At 57.2% G+C, this 23,923-nt stretch overlaps 1 protein-coding gene across 1 annotated transcript in view; it reads left to right on the top strand.

Annotated features, from left to right (window-relative positions):
• Nucleotides 1–3,918: 3,918 nt before the first annotated feature.
• Nucleotides 3,919–23,923, top strand: part of Cntfr (ciliary neurotrophic factor receptor) — a 39,463-nt gene continuing 19,458 nt past the window's right edge. Inside the window, 2 exon segments of the mRNA XM_037202526.1 lie at nt 3,919–4,053; nt 12,961–13,073. The gene's annotated coding sequence lies outside the window, so the exon portion shown is untranslated.

Below are 23,923 nucleotides of genomic sequence, written 5' to 3'. Positions count from 1 at the left end.
CCGATGGGAGGAAAGAAAGATTAAGGAGGGAAGGAGGCCTTGGGCCTATTGAATAATTTAGAATTTTGATGGGGCGGCGGCGGCGGTGTTTGATGTTGGTTGGTAATCTGGTAGGTAAAATAAATAAATAAATCTGACGTTATCTTGGGGCAGTAGTGGAAGCTCCTGTATCCGTGTGGATTTAAGGACTCTAGTAGGGTGGGACCGGAAGGTGGTTCCAGGGAACCTGGGTGAATGCTTTGCCTCGGTACTGGGGCCCCACCTCTCCACCCACCCTCTACCTTCGGAGAATGCTTGCCCTTTTGTGGTACTAGAGATGGAAAGGGTCAGGGCAGCGGTCTCCACCATGGGATTCCAGGAGGGGGGTTCTTGTGGGTGCGCCCCAGGTGCTGTCCCAAGATGGTGCTGGAGCCGTTTCAGGATGGGGGGCGGTGAGTCGCCCATGGGGGCGGCTGGGCTGGTCCCTGACTTGGGGGGGCTCTGGGTCCCCCTCCCTGGCTCGGCCCGGGGCTGTGTCGGGATCGGGTTTCTCGGCGCCTGGAGCCTCCGCGAGGCCGAGCTGTTCCCGGGCCCCGGCCAAGCCGCCCCGGGCGCTGGCACTGTGCGAGGAAGCAGGGGGGGTAAGGGGGAGTGAGGGGGGGCTGCGAGGGCGTTTACGTAACTGCCTCCCAGAGCCCGCCCCGACCCGCCAACCCCAGTGTGATTGAGAGCGTGTGTGACTGAGTGTGTGCCTGTGTGACACGCAGCGTGCTGTGGCTGTGCCGTGAGTGTGTGCTGCTGTGGATGTGCGACCCAGAAGTCAGTCCCGTCCTTGCCCAAGCAAGGGTCCCATGACGCCTCAAGTCCCAGAGTGAGGCTGAACGTTCTGTGAGGCCGATGAGTGTGTGACTTTATGTGACCCCGTGTTTGGTGCTGTTAAGGTAGCCCGTGTGAACATGTAGCCGGGAGGTTGCCGTGCTGTGGAACCTTCTGGTGCAAAGCTGGTTAGAAATGGGACTGTTTTCTGTAGGAGCGCTTGGAAAGGTGACCGCAGAAGTCGCTTTCCTTCCTGGGGACAGATCAATATAGATTGGGAAAGCGTCCTTGCAGCCTAAAGGCCTGAAGCTAAGTCCAGGGGTAAGGGGGGGTCGGTTTAGTGCACCCCGCCTGGAGGGTGAAGTCTGAAGACCTGGCCACAATGCTCCCTCTCACAGAGGCTATAAAACCCCAGGAGGGCTGGTGTCGCTCAGGGGTAGAGCACTTGCCTAGCACTCCCTGGGTCCGGTCTCTACCAAGCAGGAGCAAAGCTTCTCCAGTGTCCTGAGGCCTCTGCCTGATTCTGGGTCCCTCCACTACTGTGGGGCCTCTAGTCTGGGGGTTCGGCTTCCTGCCACTTCGTCACGGGGCGACAGTGAATCGGCTGAGATAGGGTTTGAGGGCAGGGATCTGAGTGAGTGGGATCTGCCTTAAGGCTAAGGGCACTACGGTAAGAGGAGCTGGGGGGCAGATGGCTGGCCAGCTCTTTCCAGGAGAGCTGGCAAGGGGGTGCGGCCAGAGGTGAAGGCCCGTCTAAGCGCCTAGCTCTACCCATAGGCGGGGGGTTAGACCCTCACAAGGCTGAGGAAGCACAGAGGCTAGTGTGGAGACAGGGCAGGAGCGAAAAGCCGCCAGGACTCCTCCGTTGGCCCGGCTCAGTGGAAAGATCGCGGGTTCGGGGCTAGGCGGCCACAAGATGGAAAGGGCACAGACCCTCCCTCCCTTGCTCGGTAGGACCTCCAGGCCTCAGCGCGGAGCCGGATCGCAGCCCGAGGACGCACACCCCGCCCTGCCCGCCAGGTGTCGCTGCGGTCCCGGGGAAGCGAGCGCGGTCGCTGGTCCCGCTCCAGGAGCTACCAGCCGACAGACATCCCCCCACTCCTGCCACCCCGGGTCCGACGTGCGTCCCTCTTCGTCCTCCCCACACTGAGTCGTGTTCCTGGACTCGGGACGTCTGGTGCGAGCCCTGGCCCGCACCAGGTGGTTGCGGCCGTGATGACGGAGGCCTCTCTCTCTGTGCCCCGGTCTCGTTTGGGGACCTTTGTCGGGCGTAGTTCCTGACTGCCCCCAACCTGCAGAAGGATTATCTGCAAAGCCAAGTCGGCCCACTCGGGACCCGCCGATCTCCGCGTCCGTTTGTCTGCCTGTCCCAGGCTGATGTGAGCGCATGGGTCCATCAGCATTAGCCCCTTCTCCAGAACCTAATCTGGTCCAGGCCTACCTACCATCAACACAGAAAGACATAATTGTGTGTGTCCCCATCTCCCCCGCACCTCCTGCGCTCCATCCCTCAACCCACTGTCTTATTAGGGTCCGAAGCCTGGCGACCTGAGGTGGGCCCAGAGAAGTCAGTTAGAGAACATCTGCGGTCGGAGTTATGCTCCGATCCTATGGGGCTCATCTATGTTGCTGTGTGTCCTTAAGCCCTGGCCCACCCTCTCTGAGCTTCAGCCCTTCCTGGTTCCAGACTGCTGCACCGTGGAGCCGTGGAAGTGAAAGCGAAAAGCCCCAGCAGTGGCGGGAAGGTTTTTTTCCTCTGCAATACAGTCTCTGAGGCATTTGTTGGGAAAGGGCCCGGGCGCTGTAGGCAGCCTGCTGGGGAAGGGCGTGAAGAAACAGCGAGATATTTCCCTCCCCTAGCCCTCTGCCCTGGACCGGTTCCCTGGAGGGGCAAGGCCCAGGGATTATGGGTCAAAGGCCAGTCGAAAAATCCAAGGGGGTGGACCTCTGGTTCTCTGCCTCTGGCATCCCTTTTTCTATTGCGCTTTCGTGTGGCCTCAGAAGCCGATCAGGTTGTCTAACCTTAATCTCCCATATTGTGGCCAGAACAGAGGCCTAGGTTCAGTGAAGTGAAGACCCAGGCTGCGGGGGTGGGCTGGGGCGGGGGTGCCAGAGCCAAGCTCAGCTAGCTGAGGGGTATACCCCGCTCTGGAACTGTCCCACCAGGCAGTTAAGTCACAGCCTCCCTAGCCCTTCCACGGAGGCTGCTCTCCAGGCCCCGTGTCCCGGGGACGGAGGAGAGTGGTGGTGATGACGAGGGCCTGAGCATCCACGCTGGTCCATTTCGAGTCCTGGGAGCGGAAAGCCCGCTAACCCCCCGAAAGAGGGACTCGGAGGGAGGTGGTTGATGGGGCGGTAGGAACAAGGGAGGATGAGAGGGCTGGTTTAACGGGCACTGGGGGGTTCTGCCTCGTACTCTTCTCGGGGATGCTAGAAGGACCCCCGGAGTTGATCCCGGGTGTGCCGGAGTGTCAGTGCGAGACGCCCGAAGAGCAGAGCGGACGAGAGTGTGTGTGCAGGAGAGACCTGGCCAAAGCTGCGAGTGTGCCGAGCGAGCCCGGGGGTGGGTGCGCGCCCGGCCGCCCTAGGAGAGCGGGCGGAGTGGGTGTGGGTGTGTGCGCGCGCGTTTGCGAGACCCGCGGCCCGGGCTGCGCGTGAAGCACGGGGTCCACCGCCGTCCCGAGGGCGCGCCGGAGAAAGGGCGAACGCGAGGGGGCCACGCGTGCCAGTGCGGGCGAGCGTGCCAGCGGGGGGGGTAGGGCGCCTGCTTGCGCGGGGCGAGTGGGGAGCGGGGGGCTCCCAGGCCTGCGCGGGCGAGCGTGCCCCGCGAGCGTGCCGCGCGTGCCAGGCGCGGGAACGTGCCAAGGCGGGGGGCGCGCGCGCGCGGGGGGGCCGAGGCGGGGAGGGGGGGGGTCGTGGCGCGCTGCCGCGGAGGCGCGGGGAGACAAGGCGAGAGGGGGAGGGGAGCAAGGGCGCGCGCGGCCGAGCGGGCGCCCGCGGTCACATGGGCGAGGGAAGGAGGGAGGGAGCGCGCGAGGGAGGGAGGAGGATGGGGGGGTTAAAGCCGCGGAGAGCCGAGGAGCCGGTGCAGAGCGGGCGGCGGCGGCGGCGGCGGCGGTGGAGGCGGCGGCTCCAGCCGGCGCGGCGCGGGGTTCGGCAGTGGGATCCAGCCGCGGTGCTCGCTCCGCGCTCCTGCCTCGCTCCCCGCCTGCGGCGGCCGAAGGGCGCGGCGCGGAGCCCGGGTGGCCCGAGGGCGCGGTGAGTGTTCCGTGGCCGTCTGCGCGAGGCTAGACCCTCGAACGCTCAGGCGGACGGACCCCGCGGACCCGCGGCCCTCGTGCGCGCGGGGAGAGAGAGCGAGGGGACACGCGTGGACCCCGCGGTCGGGGGAGGTAGGAAAGTTCACCAGAAACTTTGCCCGCAAACTCGGGGGCGGGGGGCGCACGAGCAGCAGCCCCCCACGTCCGGGCGCGCCAGGGGTTGGGCGTGGTGGTGGTGGTGGTGGTGGTGGTGGTGGTGGTGAAGCTGGGCAATCGGCTGGAGGGAGGTGGCCCGGGCGGTTGGTCCTAGTGTCCCTGTGCCTCCTACCCTTGAGCAGCACGCTCGGGGTCTGGGAAAATTCCAGAGCTGGGGGATCGCAGTGGCCCCCCACGCACCCAAAGCTTGCTTCTTTCTCGGGGAGAAAAAAAAAAATCTGGACTTCAAAGTGCCCGGGAGTGTAAAAGGATGGCTGCGCTTCTGCCAGTGCCCGGGTATCCGTGTGAATCCGCGCGTGGTGTGTGTGTGTGTGTGTGTGTGTGTGTGTGTGTGTGTGTGTCGGTGTGATCCTGCCTGTGGTTTTCTCATGAGTCCGCCTGCATGTATCTCCTCGCAGTGGGTCCCCTTCAGTGTCTCTTTGTAAGTCCTCTGGTTTGTGTGATTCCAAGCCTGTGGCATACCCCCAAGTGTCCTTTTTTGTGAGTCTGCCTATGTGAGCCTCCTCCGGTGCGGCTGGGTGTCCCCAGGTTGTACAGAGTAGTGTATCTCCCGGTGCGTGGGGGGCTGGGCCGCGGGGAGGTCACCAGACGGACAGCTCTCCTCGACTCCTCTCCTCTGCCGAGCTTCTCCGGCGTCTAGCTCGCTGCCTCCCCGGCCCTCCCCCTCCAGTAGCTTCAGGCGGGCAGGACTATTTCACGCCTTGTTGAAAATTCAGGATTTTCTTTCTCTCTGTCTAGTCTCTCTGTTTGAGAATCTATCCCCCTCACCCCCGCATGTATGTACGTGTGTGTGTGTGTGTGTGCATGCGAGTCTGGCACCTTATCTTGTCGGCAACACTGGGTGTGTTTCTGTATGGCGTGTGTCTTTAACACAAGTTGTTTTGCCTGTGATGTATTTTTTTTTTTGTGTGTCACAGGATGTATTTGTGTGCTTGTTTGCCATATTCACCGAGGTGGTAAGAGTTGGGAATACCGAGTGTGTTTGTGCCTCAGTGAACTGTTGTGTGTCCTGGGGTCTGAAACACCGGGTGTATTTTTGTGCGTCTAACCCTGGGTGTCTGTCATTACTTGGGGCTTGACCAATTGGATATTCATGGAGATGCAGGGTTAGCTTGGGTTTGTGAGGTGACTGAACGGTGAGTCTCATCATGCCCCTGTCTCCGCTCTCACAGCCCACACAAATCCTTCCTGTCGGTTCCTGAGGCTCCAGAAGGATCAAGATGGAGCTTAAGGTTCAGACCCTGTCAGAACTGATCCTCTAGTTGGGACTCTGAGTCTACCCAAAGACTAAGAGTTTAAAGTTCACACTCAAGACTTCCTGGGGTTCTGGAATTCACACTCCGATTCACACTGGAACACTTAAACTCATTCCAGAGACTTGGGGATTACCCTCGTGGGCTTGTATTCAGAATTCCCCCAGCATAGTGGACTTTGCGTTCAGATTTACACTTCCTTCCTGGGGTCTGCTCTCCTATTGGGTCGGCTCTCACGTGGGGCTCATATGTACACATCTCTGTCCTTTAGCTCATAGGTTTCCGAGGAGACTTAGAGCTGGCCCACAGAAGCTCTCCGGGGCTCAAGGGCTGCTACTTTGTCTCCTAAGACCACGGAGCTTCCTCAGATGGACACTTTTATTCAGAGATTCTGTCACATTGAGACTAGAGGCCCACATTCAAACTCACATAAAGAACATGGGGCCCAGCCAGGCGTGCTGGTGCATTAAAGGCATTTCATCCCAGCAGAGGTGGGCGGATCTCTGTGAGTTCGAGGCCAGCCTGGTCTACAGAGCGACGAGTTCCAAGACAGCCAGGGCTACTCAGAGAGCCCTGTCTAGGAAAAACACCACCACCATAGGGCTCGTATTAGAACTCAAGGACTCTTTGGGGACACTGAGGTTCCAGCCAAGCTCACATGCTCCCCGTGGTACTTGTGCTCTGCCTTACATCTTTACAAAGGGGCTCACGGTCAGACTCAGCAACACTCACATGGGGGAACCAAAGGGCTGGACCCCAGGGGGTAGCCTTGGACTCACACCAGGATCTGGGTGACTCCCTCAGACTGCTGAAATCCTGTGACTCACACTCAGATTCACAGAAGGATCTGAAAGTTCCTACTCAGACTCATAATAGAACTCAAGTGCCCACACTATGGATTCTCATGTCTCTCCTGTGATCAAGTAGATGATAACACTGGGATTCCGAAACACTTGGATTTACAGAGGCACTGTGGGGTTAACATTCATGCTTTAAAAGGGAAGCTTGGACTCACACCCAGAACGCCCTGAAGGCCAAGAGCTCACACTTTGAGACGGAGTTGTTAGGGGCTCCTAGGACTCAGCTGAAGTCACCTCAGTCCTTGAGCTCACTTTCTGACCCCTGGGACCGACAGTCAAGCACACCTCAGGACTTTAGTTCACACTCAGACTCATCCTTGGGTCTCCAGCACTGCCAGAGAACCAACCAGCCAACCAACCAAACAAAAAAACCACACTTCAATCGCAGAGTTCACACTCCGACTGACTTTAGAGCCTGGTGCTTACACGAAACTCATTCTTTTGCCCTGTGGCTCACACTCAGACCCACACTAAGACTGTGATGCTCACGATTCCGCTTTGGGACTTAGACTGAGTCACGTGTGCTCGTGTTTTTCTTCGGGTTGTGGTGCAGTGTCAGGGCAATCAAGGCGAAGCTCAGAGAGCCGTCCTGGGTGAAGACCGGATGAAGATGGGGTATACATTTGTTTATGTCTCTCCTTTCACACAGGGCTGTGCTCTGACGGCAGGGGGTGGGAAACACTGAGTAGTCAGAGTCTCCCTCCCGGCCTTCCACAGCCAACGGAGCCCTTGGCAGGATGTCTGAGTGGTTTGTTGGTACAGGGGTCAGTGAACTCTCAGATTCCTCCATGTGCCATATGTACATACTCCTTAAATAGTTGTGGGCACCACTTCCATGGTAGAAAGGATCAGGGCCAGGTGGGGGCAGATGAGACTCGCGTCCTCCCAAGACACCCCTCCCCTCAACCCACACATCCTTGGGGGTGGGGGTAGGGCTCCAGGAAAGTTCCCAGGTGCTGCATTTGTTATGCTAAGAGAGAAGTGCATCCCTCTCTACCCTTTGCCTGCTGGAGAAGGGTAGGGGCCATGTTACGTCTCCTGGCTCCAGTGTTTACCCAGGAATACCTACCCACCCCCCTGCTCCCTGAAAGAACAGTAGCCCTAGGGAGTCTGGGCTGCAGCCAGCCCTGGGACTCTACCTGCCTTAGAGAGATGGTCCTGGACTTCACAAGCCCACTGTGGAGACTAGTGGGTGGGATCACCTGAGGCATACTGTCCCCCACCCCTAGGAGCTTACACAGTAGAGACTCGGTCCACAGAGGGGGTGCATCAGGCTGAGGTGGTCAGGCTTTAACTGCTCCATAGCCGTGAAAGATGTGTCCCTTTGGACACATGCTCTCCAGCTCCCCTATGGGGGAGGGGGCTTGGAGGCAAGGCGTCCTGCACTCTGCCCCCCCATGGCGAGTTGAAGTGTAAATGAATCGGAAACATATGGAGTGGATTTTCTTTGAAATGCAGATCGGTTGGGGGGGGACCATGTGTGCCTGGTTTGGGGAGGGGGGGGTCCCAGGAAGCAAGAAGGCTGAAGTGAACTGACCCCTCCTCCAGACCCACTACGGGTGGGGGAACTCCTGTGGCCCTGGGTGACCACACCCACATGGGCTCTGGTTTCCTGGGGGGAGGGACTATGGATGGAGAGCAGGGGGTCATCTTTGCAACAGGCAAAAAGGGAGCCCCTAAAGTATGGAGCTGTGCTGGGTTGGGGGTCACCAGAGGCAGGAGCTCTGGCTGCCACAGGGTGAGGGCTGGAGCAGATGTGGGCGTTGTTAGTGTGAGCCCCTGTCCCTGTAGAGAACTGGCTCCCAGAAGCTGGAGCTGGGGCTGCAGCAGAAGCAATTGAAGTTAGACTGGGGTGGTGACTTACCAGGGCCTATGTGTGTGTTGGGAATGTGCTGGAGAGTCCATGAACGTGTGGGACAGATTTCCACAGATCCAGGGCAGTGTCCAACCATACCTCTATGTGTTCTTTCCTCCTCGCATAGCTCAGCAAGGTGGTAGTGTTGCCCGTGAACTCGGTGGGTTCTGGCTCTGCCCCATGCACCGCTGTGCCTGCCTGGCACATAGATGGGGCATAGAGTAGGGGAAATGCCTTTTCTCTTCCATCAGACGCGGGGCTTCTTGTGGGCAGGACCGGAGTCCCAGTGCTCGGCAGGAAGTAGATTCTCCATAAATGTTGAGGCATGATGTGGGGAGAAGAGTTCGAGTTTAAGTTTTGAGGACCAGCAGCTCCCGTGTGCACCCCTCTTTGGTTCAAAGGGTCTGTGAATGACTTGCAAGTTGGAATTGGGAGAAGCTTCCCTTTGCTCAGAGAAGGAGGGCGGGAATTAGACACTTTAGTTAGGTCTGGATGAGAGCAGTGACCTGGTCCTGAGGCATTGCCTGGAGGTCATTCTGCCCCCCCACACACACACACAATGGCGATTTTTCTGGTGATAGGAAAGTCTTTATTCCCCTACAGCATCAAATGTATCCCTCACTCCGGACTGTAGGTCCGGAGAATGGACCCCATGTCCAAGCCACCAAAACTCAGCTCTGAAGCTGGGTAGCTGCTTCAGGCAGGGTGGACTGTCTGTATTGGTTATTAATGTCTGAGAACACAACATTTGGACCTTAAAAATACTCAATCCTGCCAGACCCTGGGAGTTACTGGTGGGGGCCGGTGTAGCATGGCTGCACCTTAGTTGGGGAGAGAAAAGGAGAGATTCACACACCCACATTACTGTGGGAGTCTCCTAGGAAAAGCTATGAGTAAATGTGAGAGTTGGAGAAACTGAGGTGAGCCTGGGTGGCAAGCATACGAGAGACCGAGCCTTTGGTTTGTACAGAGCAAAAGTTTATCAAATCAGTTATGCCGATTAGTCAAACTCTGACAGCATTCAGGGCAGTTGGTGGTCCTAAACTCTGTAGGATTTCCTCCTTAGCGGGCTGAGAGCATCCAGAAGTACAACTCAAGTAGTCAGTAGGCACCTTTTCAAGTTCTGAGTGAGCAAGTGTGTGGTAAGTAAACAGAATCTTCCCCAAGTGCCCTCTTCTGAGCCACTGCCCATCCCTGTCCCTCTCCATGCAGTGGAGTTCCAGCAAGGGTTTTAAGACCCCCTTTTGTAGACTTCTACCTCACTTCTGACCTCGGGCCTTTGTGTAAGCCCTCTTCTCAGGAGGAGGAGGAACAGCCTGGTGGTCCCAAAAAAAGGCAAGAGGAGTCCAGTATCAGAAGGCAGATGCCACGTGACCTTGGCCCGTGAGCTGACCTTTCCAGGCCCCTCCGTGAAATCGCAGGATGGGGGGGTGGGGGGGCTGGGCCCTGGCCCAGGCCTGGAGAGAAGGAGGTTTTGGCACCCATCCAGGCCCCTGACGTCAATGTCTCTCCAAATAATGGAATCAATATTGGGGTGGGGGGGCAAGCGTGAACCAGGCCCCAGCGATTAGAAACAGATCGGCACAGACCCGCAGCTGATTCTGATAGAGATGCTTTGGAGATTTAGGGTAGGAGGCCTGGAAGGAGGTAGGCTGGGGGGGTGTAGGGGGGCACTGAGGAATGGGGAGCCAGAGCCACCCAGTATCCAAAGCTGGAGGGTGTATTCAAGCGGGCAGAGACTAGGGTATTTAGAGTTGGCGTGGGGCCGGGGGAGGTCCCTTGTCCTGGTGCCTTCTTCCTTTGAGCCTTTTGAGTTTCCAAGGTTAAGGCAGTTGTGGGTGGTGGTGACATCTTTGAGCAAAAGGGTGATGGTAGGCAATGAGAGTTCACCTGCCTGTGTCTCAGGCCTGGGCCCCTCCGCCATATTAGCATTAGGGTTATACACAGGTGGCGGGGTGGGGGGGGAGGTGTGAGTGAAACTAAGTGAGAGGGCGTCTTGCTTGGCACCTAAGGGCATTCATCCAAGTTAGAGAGATGGGTGGCCCCTGCAGAGCGGGAATCTGGGCTGTCAGCTCCATTCTCTCGGTCTCCTAGAAAGCTGCAGGTGAGGATGGAGTGATGGAGTGGATCATGGGGTCCATGCAGCCGGCCGGCCGGCGGGGAAGGAGGGGGCTGGCCTGGCGGCAGCTGACAAAAACCAGGAAGAAGGGCTGGGGGAGCAGCTGTAATTACAGGGCATTTATTATTAATCAGATGAAATTGCTGGAAGCAGCTGGTGTAATGTGCGTAGCGATGCTGCATGCTTCCCCAACACGCACACGCACATACATGCCACACACAGCTTGAGCCTCGCTGGCTTTTTTTTTTTTTTTTTTCTTGTGAAGGTCAGACGGCTCTGTATTTGTGTGTCTGCCTGTCAGTGTGCATCAGTCTGTGTTGTCCTGTCAGCCTGTCCCCTCTCCGCCGACATCATCTCTTTGTCAGGCTACCTGCCATTCTTTGGTTTGACGTACGCCTGTCCTCCCTTCCATCCCCTCTCTTCGGGGTGTCTTGGTGTGTTGGTATCTGTCACCAGCAGTCAGCCTGTCTCTCTAACACACTGTTTTAGTTACTGGCCTTTTCTGGTTACTGATGTGTCTGGTTTCTGGGCAGGATTCCATGGCAGAGCCCCTTCCTTCCTCATGAGCATGCATTTAGGCCCCTAATCATACCTTTGGCAGATTTATTCTGGGACCTGTTGAGGAAGCAGTCAGACCCTGGCTATCTCTTGGGAACTTGTAGAAGGTGAGGGGTCTATTGAGTGCCTAGATTTCATGGAAGCTTTTTGATAACCCTGAATTCCCAGGGCCCTTGCCAGTGGCCAGTCATGAGATTTGGGACAAGCCGCTTTTGCTGTCTCGGGGTTCTCACTACAGAATGGAAATAAGGTTATCTCAGAAGGCTGTTTTGATGATTCAGCACAAAAATGTAAGTTATGCCGGCTGGAGAGATGACTCAGCGGTTAAGAGCACTTCCTGCTCTTGTAGAGGACCCAGGTTCAGGTCCCAGCACCCACATGGCTTGTAACTTCCGCTAAGGGAATCTGATGCCTCCACTGACTTCAGCCTCCTGCATACATGTGGTACACACACATACACACACTTAGGTGCATGCACACACACGACAAAAATTTGCTTTTAAATGTAAGTTGGGAGCTGGAGACATGACTTAGTGGTTATTAAAAGCATTGTTACTCTCAAAAAGACCCAGGACCCACATGGCAGCTCATGTAACCTGTAACTCTAGTCCCAGGGGTTCTAACCCACCTCTTCTGACCTCCAAGGGAACCACACACTCACATGATATGCATACATGCAGGGAAAATACTCATACACATAAAATAAATAACTCTAAAAAAAATAAAGGAAGAAAGCCAGGCAGTGGTGCACACCTTTAATCCCAGCACTCGGGAGGCAGAGCCAGGCGGATCTCTGTGAGTTCAAGGCCAGTCTGGTCTACAGAGTGAGATCCAGGGCAGCCAAGCCTACCCAGAGAAATCCTGTCTCAAAAAACCTAAAATAAAAAAGGAAAACTATATGTAAGTTAAGCTGGAGGTGGTGGCACACACGTATACTCTCAGAACTTGGGAGGCAGAGGCAGGAATGTCTCTTGAGCATTTAAGGCCAGCCTGCTGAACATAGTGAGAGTCTGTCTGGGGGAAAAAAAGTCAGAAGTCAGTGAAGGACTCAATATAAAGTCTTCTAGCAAAGGCCCCGAGCAGTTCCCAGCTGATGGGATGCAGGTATAGGTCAGTGAGAGTGAGTTCCCAGCACGGGTTCCCCAGCACTGCAAAAATGGAAAAAAAAAAAAAATCCTAGCTGTTTGCATCACTGGAAAAGCACTGTGTAAGTGGGTGAGAGCCACAGAGGCAGATGGGTACGTTAGGCTTCGGAAGCGGGTACTGACTCCATTCAAGGCTCCAGGAGTGATCAGCTCTGCTGTCTCGGACACGTTATCTAACATTCTTGAACGCCAGGGTTTTTAGCTGTCAAGTGGCAAGACTATTAGCACCTAGCTCATGCAGAGATCACCGAGAGGGGGTGGTGCAGACGAGGTTAACATTTCCTGGCACATGATAGATGCTCAGCAAGTTGTGGTGGGATGTGGAGGACATCAGAATGGTGGGTATTCATGCCCACGCCCATGGCGCTCCCCTCCTCTGTGTGTGTGTGTGTGTGTGATGGGAGGTCCTTCTGTCTGAACCCTGCTTGTGTGGGAATTTGTGGTATGTATCTGTGAGTGGTGTCAGGCCTATCCTGTACCCTTTGTTTGTCCCTGTGGTTTAGAACTGAAGTCAGCCGAGGAAGGCGTAGAGGAACACTGTACTGTTTGTCTCTCTTCCAGGCATATCTGCTTCTTGCAGATATGTGATCTTAGCAGCTAGCTTTGGCGGGGGGCAGTGCTGGGGAGTCCATGCTAGGTCCGCACTCTCACTGAGCTAGCTAGACCCACAGCTCATCCACTAGCAACCGCTCAGGCCCTTGGTTCAGCAGACACCATAATCCTTCAGTCATTTTTTTTTTCTTTGTGCTGAATCTTTAAAACAGTGCTCCAAGGTAACTCTGACTCCATTTCACAGATGAGAACAGTGAGATGGCCGGTCTCCCCTTCAGTGTGGACTTGTGAGCTCACTAAGACCTGTGGCTTCCCTGTGACCTGACGTATGTCCTTTGCCCTTCTAGAGCCCAGCCTGCCACAGCATCTCGCCTTCTTGGTTCCGGAAGTCCCAGGAGGAGACTTGGTCTGGAGAGGAGGATAATATTGATGTCCCTGGAGTCTGACTGGTGGTGAAGAGGTAGGTGCCGAGAGCCCAGGCAGAGCGGGTCCATCTTGGGGCCTCAGGCTGGTGCACTGGGGCTGGAGGCCTGGAGGCCATGAGTGAAAACCCTGAGATTCCTGCCTTCAGTTCCTCCTGAGGCCATGGGCTTGAGGTGCTTCCTGCCCCCATGTCAGGCCCAGAGAAGGAGAGAGACTCATCCACTGTCACCCAGGAAAGGGCACACCAGGTCAGGACACACTTCCGCACGAGGGGCGCTGGATGCCAGATGGAGGAATGATCGGTTGTGTCTGTGTCTTCCACTTCCCTCTCCACCCCCCACCCACCCCACCCCCAGCATCTCCCTGGCTCTAGGGGAGCGGCTGAGCTTGAAGGAGGTGGAATGGCAGGTGGGAAGGTCCAAAATCTTCTGGGGCCAGCAGTGGGGCTGAACCTGACTCTCCTTGCCTCTCATTCAAGTCAGGCAAGGCCCCGGGATTGGCAGCCCCAGGATGGGGGCATCTGAGGAATTGAGGCACTGGAGCGGAACGGAAGGCCCTATTGTCCAAAACGCGCCAAAGGCCCACAAAGGCCAGAGGCCCACAAAGGCCGGCTGGGCTTTTCATCTCAGCTCCTAAACAGACTGGCCATTTTCCCGGCTTGGGGTGCTGGGTGGGGGGTTGGTGGGGGTGGGGGTGGCACGGACACCAACCCTTCAAAACTAGGAGTGCATGTTGTTCAGGATGGAAGTGGGTAGGTAGTCCAGTGTTGCAGGACATTTGATCACACTACAGTCCAGGCTGGCACCTGGCCTTAAAGGGAGCTTAGATGGTTCAGGGGTCCTGAAGAGGACATGGCTGTGGTGTTAGGATCCAAGGACATATGGGGGGGAGGGATCTGTGTTAGCAGTTCAAACTGGGAGGGGCTAGGGAATGGATTTATAGAATAATAGGTGATGCTTATTGGGGTGTACCTGGGAATCTGATGTCCCGTTAGGACAACAGGCCGCTGGGCCATCCGAGCACATAATTCACACCTCCTCCCAATTGGGAGCCCTATAGGAAGCCGGAAGAGAGAGCGGGTAGTGCTCAGGAGAAAGACTGAGCTCCCCGCAGCAAGAGGGACTGAGGCCAGACAGCAGGAAGGACTTCCTGCCAGTGAACAGTAGCTCAGATGCCCTGACCCTGTCCCTGGGGATCTCAGAGGATCGCCGAGAGCAGGGGAGCTGGAGACACCCCAGGGGCTCAGGCTTGATGCAGCTTCTGTGGGGCTGAGGAGGCTGAGGAGGGAGGGCTTGGCAGTTCTGTCCACCCTCCCCCAGCAGTACCTCCAGCGCCACTTTAAAAACAGCTTTTTAATTTAACAAAGTGCATGAAAAACTGTTTTTGGAAATAAAAGATATCTGCTGTCTCCCAGGCTAGCACTCAGCCCTTGCAGAGAGCCTCTCCCTGGGTTTCCGCCGCGGCCGGTGCCTGCCTCTCTCTCTGTCTTCTGGTATTTGTTTCTGCTCTGCAGCCCCCACCTTCGCATTGGCCTCCCATCACCTCGCTCCATCTCAGCCTCCACGGGAGTCCAGCCCTCAGTCTCCCCTCTCAGTTCTCCCTCTCTCTCTCTCTCTCTCTCTCTCTCTCTCTCTCTCTCTCTCTCTCTCTCTCTCCTTGTCTCTCTCTTCCGGGCGTCTCTCTCCCTATTTGTCTCTGTCTCCCTGCCCGTCTCAATCTCTGTCTCACTCCACCTCCCCCTTCTTCTCCCCCAACCAGAGCTCTAAATGGGTCTATTTAAAACGCCCGACGCTGCCAAGTCAGAAAAACGTCTCCTGATAAAGCGCATTAGGCGGAGGGAGGGAGGAGGGGGAAGGAGGGAGCGGCAGGCGGACAGATTGATCCAAGCCCGTAACCCCATTAATCAGGCAGCGTGGATCCCCCTCCCTCCCCCGGCTTCAGCCCCTTCTGAGCTAAAAGCCCCTTAAATATTTATCACCCCTCCCCCCACGGGGGCGAGGGGAGGGGCATGTGGCCCTTGGTGAGCATCCCCGGCTGGCTGCCTGGTCCGTCCCCGTGCCAGAGTGTGCAAATGTGTTCATGTGCTCCTGTGCACATGCATTGGGTGTGCGAGCCTGACCAGCCCAAGGCCTAGTTGCTGACTTGCCCAGCCAGCTGCTGTCTGAGTAACTGAGTCCTTTGGGTAGCTTCCTGGTACCCCAGGATATTGGCCCTGTGTGTGTGTGTGTTGGGGGGTGGATTGGAGGGAAGTCCGGTGGCCTTTGCACTGTCCTTCCCAGGGAGCCAAATAGTGAATAGGGCTCAGTTTCTCCCCTGGACCAGATTCATTCCCAGTGCAGGTAGTTAACTTGGGAGAAGAGGCCCATTTTCCTGAAGTACATCGAGACAATGTGGAGGGCAGGCTGAAGGTCTGAAGTCTCCCTTTCTTCGAGGGCAGAATTACGACTGGGTGTGGGGGTGTCTGCCATTTCCTCCAAAGAGGCAGAAAGACGACCCGGCTCCGGCAGGTCCCCACCACTCCCAAGAGGATAGGAAGGTGGCCCTGCCCTGGGACCGAGTCGCACGTCTCCAGACTAGCTGATACCCGGGCAGCAGGGGTCAGCCCCGAGCCCCACATCCACGCCGCGAGTTGGGGGCGGGGGAGTGGGGCCCGCCACCCCTGGCTGTGCCGAGGGTCCCCTCCCCACCCCTCCCCCAGCATCAAGTGCCACATCTCCTCCTGACTCAGACAATTAGATTCAAAGGATGACCTCACTGCATGCCGTCCCTCACTTGCTGCCTCGGCTCGCTCGCTCGCTCGCTCGCTCGGCTCCCGGCGCGCTGCCTCCCCCCTCCCGGCCCGCTCGCCGCCCCGCTCGCCCTCTCGCCCTCTCGCTCGCCCGCTGGCTCCGGCGCGGCCGCGGCCGCTCCTGCCCGGCCCCTCGGGGGAGGTGGGGAAGCCCGGGGGGGGGGGGGACCGATGCCCGCAGGCTGCCGGGCGGACCCACGGAGCGCCGAGCCCCGGCCGGGCGCCTGCGCGGGGACCCAGGTCAGTGCGCGCGGCGCGGGGCCGAGAACTTGTCACCCCGCCGCCCCGCCGCGGCGGAGACGCCCCCGCCCGCGCCAGCCCGCCAGCCCGCCGCGGCGCTTCCCGCTCCTTCCTCGGCCCCCGCCCCCCGCGGCTGCTCGGCGCTCCCCCTGCCAAGCTGTCTCTCTTCTCTGCGCTCTCTCCCCAGCCCCCCCGGCCTCAGCAGCCGGTGGGAGGGACTGGGACTTCCTGAGGTCTCAGGGATGGGGCCGGGGCCCATTGGCTGCAGGCGGACCAGGCCTCTGAGAGGGGAGGGGGCTCTGGCTGTGTCCACCGGCCTGGGGGAGGGGGGCTACCGAGAGGGAGGCCTAGGATGTGGGGGTGACATCTCGACAGGGGGATGAGTTCCTGATATCTCTCTTCTCTCACATCCTGTGGGCCTCTTGCCTAGTTTCATTTGATCCCCCGAAGCCTGGCTTCATTCGTCCACACCTCCCAGCTCACTCTAGTCCCCGGTGCCTGGCCTCATTTGTCCACACCTCCCAGCTCGCTCTAGTCCCTAGTACCTGTCTTCATTTGGCCACCGGTGCCTGCCTGCCTGCCTGCCTGCCTTTGCGACGCTGTCACCCGGCTTCCTTAGACCCCGCTGCCTGATTTCTTTGGTGCCTGATTTCTTCTGCTTTCCTCAATTCGGCATCACCTGGCCTCGGTGGGGTTGCCCTGCCTGGCTGGTTTCCTTAGGTATTGTCCTGGTGTTTGCTGTCATGCCTAGTCCAGAGAGCAGAGCAGGCTCTTCATGGGATGCAAGCCTCAAGGGCCACTGCCACAGCTGGGGTGGCAAGGGCTAAGACTGTCTGTCAGCAGCATCCCCAGTTGTTCCGGGTTGGGGACTGGCCAGCTCAGCCTGCATCCCATCCTGCCTGGACTGTGACTTGGGACCCGGTGTCAGCTCCTGTGATGGGAGCTGAGGGTGGACTCCAGTGCCCAAGAACCCTTCGGGAGTCTTGGGCCCTAAAGTGGTTAGTTGATCGAGCTCCTACGTTGTCTGCTGCTGGGCACCCGTCTCCTCCTCTCTCTGGGCCTCCTGGCACTGATGGCGGCTTGGGGGTGGTTGTTCAGGTAAAGGTGTATTCATTTCCTTCTCCCCCGTCTCGTGGAGGCCTGCTATCTGATCTGGATGCATTAGAGACAGGTGAGGAGCACAGAGCCGGCAGGGTGTGCGTGTTAGGATGCCGTTAGAGTGAGGCCTGTCGCTCCTTAGCCTCGAGACATCGGGAGGCAGGAGGGCCTGAGGCCCAGGCTAGTTTGGGGCTTTTCTGGTACCTGCTGTTAACCAGTACTGCCATCTCTCTCACCCCAGGGCTTCCTCGCCCCTGCAGCCCTCCTGGATCTCCCTCTATCCTCTAATGTTGTTGAGAGCAGGGTTGGAGGAAGAGGGAACTGACCAGGAAATGATTGTCGTCCTTCACCTTTTAAAGAAGGGAATCCTCCCCTCCCCTTTCACGTCTGGCTTCAGCCCTTTGCTTTATCTCCTTCGCTCAAGCACACCGAGGTTCCAGCGTGTGTGACTGCCGTGAGTGTCCGTGTGTTTCCCATTGTGAGGACAGCGGGCTGCGGGTGACCGGGGAGCTCTGGGTTTTTGAAGGTATACATACGGTGGTGTCTGTGTGGAAGGTTGACAGCCTTGAGTGTGATGATGGTATCCATATGTGAAACGGTGGTGGTTCTGTGTGAGGGAGTCTCTGTGTGCAACTGTGACTTTAACGTGTGTGTGTGTGTGTGTGTGTGTGTGTGTGTGTGTGTGTGAGAGAGAGAGAGAGAGAGAGAGAGAGAGAGGACCAATATGGGTGTCCACAGGGGAGGCCATGATATGTGGTTGTGACTGTAGACTGAGTGCCAGTGTGTGTGTGTGTGTGTGTGTGTGTGTGTGTGTGTGTGTGTGTGTGGCTGCCTGCTGGGAATGTCTGCAGAGTACTGGCTGTGTGGATGTGGAGATGGGGGCCTCGGGAAGCTCCCTGGGTGGCTGGAAGAGCCCTCTAGCGTGTGCTTCATCCAGGGGTGAGGTGAACACTGGGTCCTGTGTCACCCTGAGCTGCTGGTGTGTGTGAACATGTGGGTGTGTGTATTCATGCCTGTGTTTACCATCAGGAACAGATTGTGAAGAGCGGGGAGGGGGGAGGGAGGGTGGCTTGCTCTTACCCAGCAGACCAGAAGGTTCCTCAGAAGTAGCATGCATGGCACACGTGCATGTTAAGGGGGCAGAGAAAACAGAACATTGTTCCATAAGGAAAAAGAAATTTCTCCCCCCACCAACTCTGGCTCTGCCAAAAAGACCATCTTCAGTTCTTCCTGTTACAAACTCCTGCTTCACAGTGCCCTGCTGGGTGTGTGTGTGTGTGTGTGTGTGTGTGTGTGTGTGTGTGTGTGTGTACTTACATGCATGGACTTTTTTGAGGGGGAGTGGTGTTCTTTGTTGTTGTTTTGAGACAGGGTCTCTCTGCCTAGCCCTGGCTGTCCTGGAACTCAGTATGTAAACCAGGCTGGCCTCTAATTCAGTGGAGATCTGCCTGCCTCTACCTCCCCAGTGCTGGGATTAAAGGTGTGCGTTTGTACTGTAACAGTCATCTGGCAGGGGAGAGGGTGGGGGATGGTAGAGGAGACAAACAGGTCTTTGAACTAGGCCCCAAGTCTCAAGAGCTGTCTTGTCCATCCTGTCTTCTCCCAGCTGGACACTTACTGTAGACCCTTTCCAACCTCCTACCCCAGCTGGAGTCCCATTCACCCCTACCGCTTTGCCCATCCCCCGGGGATCATGGCATCTGGCAGGCTAACCTCCCCCTGCAACACTGTCTCTCCAAAGCAGCCACACACTGCCCGGCACAGCCTTTCCCTTGACTGGTAGGCCTTTCCTAGGTGGAGGGTCCTCCTGATTCTTCTGGGAACCATGGACTGGACTGGGCTTGGGGAGGAGGGAGTTGGCCACCTGTGCCTCAGAGTCTGTAAAGCTGTGCAGAGCATGTGCCCAAAGAGAGGCTATGCATTCACCTGCCCTGCCCTGCTCTCCATGTAAGAGGCAGGGGCTGGAGCAAATGACTTCTGAAGGAAAAAAAATCCCAGACCTTCTGCATCTAGAGGGATGCTTGTGTGCAGCTTCTGGGCTCCAAGTGGACCTCTCCATGTGGGCACAGGCTGGTGGGATGGATCCCCATCTTCCCAAGACACATCCCACGCTACCGGCCGTCGTTACCCCCCCCCAACACGCCCGCACACACGTGCAGCAAGCAGGGCACGCACATGCTGAACTCAGGGTCCCCACGGTACAAGAGGCTGGGGGTGGGGGGTGGGAGCACTTAGAGTCCAGGCTGCTGCCAAAATCCATCGGAATCTGTGTGTCCCTCCCCCGACAGGCCCCCATCTCTGGCTGTGGAGGTCACAACAGCAGGTGCGGATACCCACCCCCCAACTCACTCACATCGGGCCGCCTCCTTTTCCACAACCTCAGCCAGTGCTGGGGCTGGGGGACCACTCCCTCTGGCTCCTTCCTGGCCCCCTCCCACTGGTGCTCAGCCTGTCCTCCCCCCTTCTCGGCAGGAGGAGGGCACTTGTGCTGGGTGGCATCCTTTCCCCCTCAGCACTGAGGCTTGCTCCGTAGTGGGAGGGGGTGTAGCAGCCCAGGAGGAGAAGAAGGCTGGAATTCCAGCCTCAGTCACAGCTTCTGAATTCACAACCTCCTGTCCTTTGAGGTGGTGGCACCCAGACATGAGAGGAAGAAGAGGTCTGGATTCAAAGAGGGGACAGAGACAAGAGAGTCAGAAAGACAGGAGGAAGACACACTACTACTGCTGAGCGGGAGCCTGTAGCCAGGAGCTGACCCCTGACCTGTGCCCTCCCCCTCCCTGGTGAGGGGACCTGCCAGCCAACTGCCAGGAGCCAGGCCTCCCTCCCTGGCCTGCTCCTCCCCCCGATCCGATCCAACCTGTGAACCTTCCAGGCCTCTGCTCCAGCTCCCACTGCCCACACTGTCCAGGCTGTCCAGGTCTGGTGGGATCTGGGGGCCTCCCAGCCGGCAGAGCTTCCTGCCCGTCGCTCCCAAGCTCCCCCTTGTCCAGGCCAGGCCTTGTCTTCCCTGCTCACCCTATCCTGGTTGTGTGTCTCTCTTCTTGCTCTGCCCTAATGTCTCCCCAGGTCGGAGGCTTGCTGGCTTCCCTGGCATTGGAATCCATGCTCTGGGTGTTTGCCCATGCGTAGGACTTTCAGGGCTGTGTGAGAAGATGGGAAGGAAGTGAGGACCCAGGGTACCCTTTCTGCTGATGCTGTGGGGGTTTGGAGTTGTCAAAGAGGGGCAGGGAGCTGAGAAAGAGTCACTTCAGCCCTGTACTGGGCAAGGAAAGGAGTCCTGGCCAGTGACCACTGAATCTCAATTACCCAACTTGGAGATGGATTGGTAACCTTGCTTTGAGGTCACTGCATGAGGCCGCCCTTCTTCACTGTCAAGGCCAGAAGGAACATTCCTGACCCTCACGCCAGCCTCCACCCATAGCTTAGGACACCCTACTGCAGATCAACACACACACACACACACACACACACACACACACACACACACACACACACTGTGGCTGAGACCCAGTCAGTGGTGCTGCTAACCCCCACCCCAACCTGGTTTTGGCAGGGACTCTCCAAACTTCTGGCTGTGGCTTGGCAGCCATAATAGGGGCTTTTCAAAGAGCCTCCCCTAGATTGTACCTTTAGCTAGGCAACCAGTGAGGTGGGGGCACAGGACAACTGGGGCGTTGCTGGGGCTGGGAAGGAGTGGTCTTGGGGTCCCGGATCCTAAACCAGACTCCAGAACTGAGTAATTGAGATCCCCAGTCTGGAGCTTGTCACTGTGTCTGGCAGCATTACTAATGGTGACTGTCAGCCTCCATGGGCGCTAACGTTTCTGTGAACTGGTATCATTCTGTATGTCACTGAGTCTGTCAACATCTCTTTGTGGCCATGTGCTACCCTGTGTGACTGTATCCATCTCAACAGGTGTCAGTGCATTGTTGGGTCATATTATTGCAACATTGTTACGATGATGACTGTCAACATCCTTGTGTGCCACTGTGAACAGTGCAATTGTATCGTTTTCACTGATTTATTATCACCGTGTGGTAGTTAGTGTCTTTGTGTCACAGTGGGACAGTGACACTAAACTGGACCCTGGGATTTGTCTTCTGTGTCACTTGTGTGTGTAAATAATGGTGACACTGGGATTCATGTGAGAAGTGTTGGGAACCTTGTGCTGCAGGGCGCTGGGCTGCTTCCGCTCTCTTCCATCTTCCTTCTGGGCTTAACCTCTCCTTCGATGATCGTAAGGAGCCTAGGCCAGTGTACCGCCTTCCCTCGGGCTGTATGACGTTGATCGTCTAGATCCATCCTAGCCTGGAAGTATGGACTTGGAAAATTCCTGGGAAAGGAGCTATTGGCCCCGAGATGGGAGTTGGAGGTGATTGAGGGCAGGGAGGTGGTGGGTGGTGTTACGTTCCGGATGCCTCTAGCTTCAGTCTCCCCATTTAGAGAGTGGGCCTAACTGGGGCATTGAGGAGAGGTGGGGGGAAACTACCCTGAGTGGTTTTGTTGTTGTTTTTATCAGCAGCGGAAGCAGAGGGGTGTGGCTTTATTTCACCCCTGTCTCCTAGAGGCTGGGCTTCTAGATCCCCAGTGAGAATCCTTCCAACCCCAGAAAGAACCTGCTGTGGCACCTGGTCAGTCCTGCGTGCCGCATTGACTGCCCGCCTCCTTCCAGCCTTAGGAGTTACACAGGCTCCTTGCCATGGTCTAGGGTGGGCAGAGAGGGCCTTTGTGTCTGTCTTCCCATTTGCCGCGGGGGGTCTGCGGTTCCCAGTGTGCCCTGTCTTCCTCCCTGTGTCCCTTCTTCCACTCTGCCTCTGTGCCTTGTCCCTGGAAGAGCCCGCTCAGCACTCTGCCTCACCAGGCCCATTTCCCCTACCCAAGGCTCTCCCGTTTCCGGGTGCCCAGACCCTGCAGTGTCTGTCTTGGTACCCCACCCCCACTCTCCGCAGCACTAGCCAGCTCACTAGCTCTCAGCAGCACCCGTCTCCTGTGGCTGCAGCCCCGTTGGCCCAGGGCCCGGCCCTTACAGTAACTCATCGGGCTGATGGAGGCGACTTTGATGAAGAAGTCTCCCCTCCCCCTGTGGGGGCCTGAAAGTGTGTGTGTGTGCGTGTGTGTGTGTGTGTGTGTGTGTGTGTGTGTACACGCTGGAGAGGATGCATGTGTGCCTCTCCTGGATATCTTCCGCCTCCAGCCTGACGAGGACCTAGAAGGAGTAGGGAGCAGAGGTTTTCCTCTTTGCTCTGACTCTCCCTCTGGATCTGACCTCTGTCCACTCTGCTTGCTTGCCTGCATACCTACCTGCCTGCCTGCCTGCCTGTGGCCTGGTTCTTGTTCCCAGGTGGTGCTCAGTGAACTGGCACCGAGGCCAAGGATCTAGGAGAAAAGCGTGGACAGATGGCAGAGATAGAGGGGGAGGGTCTGAGGGCTACCTTCCAAGGCTGGGGGAGTTGTTGGGGGGAGGGGGAGATGACCAGGTAGGATTCCGGCCTGTCTCTTTTTCTCCAGAATCAGCTCAGAAGTCTAGCTGACTTCGTGTAATTTGCTAGTGATGTGCCTTTGGTCACTGTCTTAACCTCCTAGGCCTAAGGAGTAGCTGAAGATGAGACATGATTGAGAGTCATAAGGAACCTGGCCAGAAGGTAACCAAGGCCCTAGGAGTCACCAATGTGGAAAGGGGGTCACGACCACACCAGCAAAGTGTGGCTGTAGCTGTGGCCATCAGGACAAGCAGGCTCAGAGGAGATGAGCAATCCGGGGTGGGTGAGGGAAACAGAAGGCAGTGGAAGCCCTTTCCCATAAAGGAGCTCCCAGGAATTCAGGTTTGCTCCCACCCGGCTGCGGCAGTTAATGCCCACCTTCCTCTCCCTCCTCCCAGCTGCGGTCTCTCGGGCACTTGGTCTGGGTGTCTCTGGCCGTATCTCTGATGCTATCTCTGGCTGTGGCCCTAACAGTGTCTCTGGCAGAGTTTGCAGGGGTGCGGATACTTCCTGACTGAGCATCCGGCTGTGGCTCTGATTCTTTCTCTCGCTTTGTGCCTGAGTGTATGGCTGTGTGTGTCTAGCAATTTCTCTGCTTGTGTGTCAGAGTTTCCCTGGCTGTTTCTGGCGGTGTCTCTGGCACCGACTGTCGCTGCCGGTTTCTTTGCCTCAGCTCTTGCTCTTCCTCGGCTGGGGTCTGGCTGAGCAGACTGCCGTGTGTTTGGCCGCTTCTCTGGTTGTGCTGGCTACACTCGGATCGCTTCTCTGTCTGGTTATCTGGCTGTGTGCATGGTTGGAGGCGCTCTCTCGACAGCTCGAGTGTGGAGCTGATTGTTTGGGGGCTCTGTATGGTTGTTTGGGCAGTGTTTCTGGGCAAGGTCTACTGTGAGACTGCCTGGACAGCAGCCATGGTTAAATACCCCATAATATCCCCTGGTGTCTATCTTTGGGTCTCTGCTTCTGCATGGTTAACAGTCCCTTGGTTTCTATCCTGAGTTTAGAAAAGGGAGGTTATCACACTTAGAGCCTGTCCTCCAGGAAATAGTTATTTCCCTGCCTCGGGTCTGAGCATGTGCTGGGGTGGGGGAATTGAACTCATTCCAGGAGGCAGGACATTAAGTGGGGGGACCACTGGATTCTTCCTGGTTTCTGGGGACATGTCCTGGATGTACTTCATGTGCCTGCATGAGCACATGTAGACCCTGCTCCTCCTGGGCTGGGGGTCCCAGGCTTCTGAGAACACGTCTCTGAGGTGAAGGGTGGTCTAGGATCCTTGGGAAG

Source organism: Peromyscus leucopus, chromosome 2 (genome assembly GCF_004664715.2).
Source record: "Peromyscus leucopus breed LL Stock chromosome 2, UCI_PerLeu_2.1, whole genome shotgun sequence".
In the NCBI taxonomy this organism is placed as follows: domain Eukaryota; kingdom Metazoa; phylum Chordata; class Mammalia; order Rodentia; family Cricetidae; genus Peromyscus; species Peromyscus leucopus.
This window is presented reverse-complemented; position numbering and strand designations above follow the sequence as displayed.